Below are 4,106 nucleotides of genomic sequence, written 5' to 3'. Positions count from 1 at the left end.
AGCTGAAATGGAACAGACATTCCTTAAGTGTGCTATCTGAACCAGTAGTACAAAATTTGGGTGAGAGAGGAACTTGGAGGGACTTACTGTGTTGAAGCAAGATGTGGAGGATGCTCGCTCATGATTCGGCTGTGGAACCTTGACTGGAAGTCTAGAGGAGCAGTGTGCTACTTGATGCTGGGGGCTGCCACAGTAATAGCACAATTTCTCCTTTTGATGCATTTGGCATTCCACAGAGGTTAGTCTGTCCTGGTCGAGTTGCATGGATTCAGAGGCGATGATCTGTGGGACTGGGGTTCTCGCAGTCCCTGTTTCTCCTCTATTCTTGAGCAGGAGATCAAGATGAATGGACAGGCCAATGAGAGAGTCTAGGGTTGCTTAATCATCCCAGGATACTCTGTGAGTATCTAAACGTTGAGCTCCACCAATACGACCTTGAGAGCTGGGCCATGCTAGCTCTTTGTAAGTCAACAGGTTGATAAACTGGGCCATCTTCATTAGTTCGGGGACTCCTTCTTGACTATGGAAATGAAGTGAACATTGAAGCATGAAGTCTTTGCATCTGGCAGGATCGCCAGCATATTTTTCCGGGCATGCAATGAGCGAGGAAGCAGACAGGGAGGTTTGCCGCCAGAGGAGCTAGCGTAGCTGGTGAAGTGGCACAGATCTTTGCTGGCTGTGCAAGACTATCTGCTGCTGTTGCTCTCCGACAATGTGGCCCTCTGCCACTAACCCCTGACACCAATTCACTGGATGGCAAAGTATCCTGTCAGGCAGCAGATATGGAAGCAGATGCAGGTACACAAAAGCTTTATTATGAAAGCCTGCAAACAAATCTAAACGTGAAGCAAAAACAGGGTCAGAGAATATGCTAAGGTCAGGCAATGTACAAACAAAAAACAAGATCAAAACCAGAAAGACTATGACAAAATAAGTCTTGGCAACACCTGGTAAGCAAACACAGCATATACTTCGCATTGAGTGAATGGAATGAGAGTCCTTAAATACTGTGGCAGGTGATTGTGTGAAAGTTAGCAAAACAAACTTGAATATGTGAGATGGGAGGTGGAGTCACAGAAAGTTAGTTAGTTAGTTAGTGGTTAGTTCATGAGGGTCCGTACAATTTTATATGAAACAGAAATAATATTGTGTCTATTATGTTTAAACATAATATTTACCTAAAATTATCAAGTATTTTCCTTTCAGCCATGGTTGGCCATGTGACTTGAGCCACAAGGACATACTCGAGTAGAACCCAAAACACCCATCTCCCCAGCCCCTCCACCCTCCCGTGCCCCATCTAACAAGAATGCATTGTAATGGTGTTTTGTGCTTAACTAGCAAGGCATTCTGTTCTCCCTTGAAGTAATGCACAGGTTGTGCACAGGGGAGGAAAACCACAGGTGCCAATGCTCTGACATAATGAGGAAAGACAGGCACACAAGAATGTGACAGATTAACAGATTAATTATAGCACAGGGAGAATTATATAGTAAGGCTCTGTGTGAGGAAAATTTCAATAATGTAAGTAGTTTGGATAATGTAAAAATCCTGCTTATTTTCATCCACTATCTTGGATGAAACTATTAAATATGGCACCATATAACCCAAAGTATGTAGACACCTGACCATCATACCAAACTGTGCTTGTTCCATTCCATCCCATTCCAAAGTTGGTCTCCCTTATGCTGCTATAACAGCATTCTTTTGGAAAGGCTTTCCACTAGATTTTGGAGTGTGGCCGTGGAGATTTGTGTTCATTCAGCCACAAGAGCATTAGTGAAGTCTGACACTGATGTCGGACCAGAAGGTCTGGTACACAGCCAGCACTCAAATTCATCCCAAAAGTGTTGTTGGGGTTGAGCTCAGGGCTCTGTGTAGATCACTCGAGTTCTTCCACACCAACCTTGGCACACCATGTCTACATAGTTTGTGCAAAAGGGCATTGTCATACTGGAACATGCTTGGGCCCCTTAATTCCAGTCAAGGTAAATTTTAAAGCTACAGTATACAAAGAAATTCTAGACAATTGGGTCTGATGGTCAGGTGTCCACATACTTTTGGCCATATAGTGTATGTACTTTTTTTTATGAGTATGTAACAGGTGATTTGATTTGGAGTGTGCCAGGGCAGATTTAAAGGTGTGGAGCAGAGCAGTGTTCTCTGGATGAAGGAACACTTGGAGACAGAAATTGGCCCTTAGAAATATGTAACGGTCCTTAGATTTAGACATAAGATACACTCACATACACAATACCATTAAAAGGCAACATTTATCAATCTTATAGTAAAGTTTAGTACACCGAACTAAAAATTTCCACCAGTTTCAGTTTCTTTTGCATTAAGTGAAACTCCATAAAAGTTCATAGAAGTTCCATAAAAGGACAGCTGGGAGCATGAGATGAATGATCAGGGTAAAGCCTGAAAGGCAGAGGTAGAATTTTACTCACTTCTATGCCAAAGGAATGTTTAATAATATCTAATCAATAATATGTGAACGGTAAATCTTCCATCAGGTGATGGATGGCCATTTGCGTCCGTATCTGCTGCCTGACAAAAGCGACTGGTTTTCATAAAATTTTCTCGATGGTATTCTTAGTTTCTGACCTAACATTTAGTAATGTTTGTCATTTTTTTCTTCACTGACATGTATATAAGTCATGTTAGCCCAAGGATCATTCTGTTTTTATTGTTTTCAACTTCCACTCATCTTTAATCCATGACAGGGATATCCAGACTACAGCCAGCAGGCTATTTATTTGAGGACAATGTAATACCAATACAATATATCTGTAACACACTATGTAACCTGAGCAGACCATGACTGTTTCAAATACCAGTTAAAATAATGGATAACACCTGCTGCCCAATAAATTTGCAGTATTTAGATATTCTTATAGCCACACAACACTTAGATTTTACTGATTTTTATGTTTTCATTATTATTCCCTTCACTGTTGGTCCCTCTTGGGCAGTCCCATCACATTCACTGAATCAATCTAATCGAGGAAAATCATTTATATAACTTTGATATTTATAGAAATTTAATGATATGGCAGCTTAATATCTTTTAACTTAAACAAAACTTTCTTCTTTTTCCATCATTTCCATTAGATGTTGAACTACTTGTGCATTGCTGTCTTGATTCAGTGTCTGGGTTTTTGGAACATCCACACTGATATACTTCTGTATGAATGACCTTTTTAATAATGGCAAATTAGCAAAGTGGTGCTATGGTTGACATCTAATATTGTTATTACAAGAATAAATTTAACGGCTGGTAAAAATTGATTAACCACAAGTTCTAAAAAAAATAAATAAATACAAACAGATATTGAAGACCAGCGAGAGATACTACTTGTAGGAAACGTGTATCCATCTTTAAGTGTCAAATTAACAAACAGTTCTAAAATAAATTAGCATTACCAGATTAAAGTTTGCCTGTCTGGAGAGAGTAAAGCCACAATGTTTAATACATACTTCAGCTCAGAAAAGTGTAATGATAAAATTGCCAAGATGAGCAGAATTGTAAGCCTGTCATAATAATTAATATTATTCTTATTAACACTATTAATAGCAGCAGCAGTATTGATTATAATAGTAATAACAGGGAAATAAATAAAAGTGTAACACAGTTACTAATTAACTTTGGGGGTATGGCTCATTTATTACTCAAAATCACACAAAAAAGCAGAATATCATGCTTTCAAAAAAAAAAAGTACTGTGTTTAAAAAAAATGAAAACAATAGATTTTTCTTCAGCTAAAACTGCTGGCTTTTTTCCCCCTTGTACATGAGTCTTTCAAGCTTGATTGGGAGCTTATTAGGTATAGGGCTAGAGTCAAAATTGAGGCCACATAATCAAAGTCAGCAAAACAAACAAACAAAAGCTCTCTATCTTCATATATTTTTGGATTACAGACAGTAGTGGAGCATGTTACTGTAGATAATATTAGCTAGCTAGCCAGTAACCCCAATGACCTGTTGCAACTCTACTTCCAATATAATATAACATAATATAAAAACTCTGTAATAACATCACAAGTTATACCTCCATCTTTTTAAATGCTATTTAAACATTGTACTCTTAGAATAAATTATTTTCC

Source organism: Pangasianodon hypophthalmus, chromosome 1, assembly GCF_027358585.1.
Source record: "Pangasianodon hypophthalmus isolate fPanHyp1 chromosome 1, fPanHyp1.pri, whole genome shotgun sequence".
In the NCBI taxonomy this organism is placed as follows: domain Eukaryota; kingdom Metazoa; phylum Chordata; class Actinopteri; order Siluriformes; family Pangasiidae; genus Pangasianodon; species Pangasianodon hypophthalmus.
The sequence above is the reverse complement of the archived record's forward strand: the minus strand, read 5'-3'. Positions refer to the sequence as shown.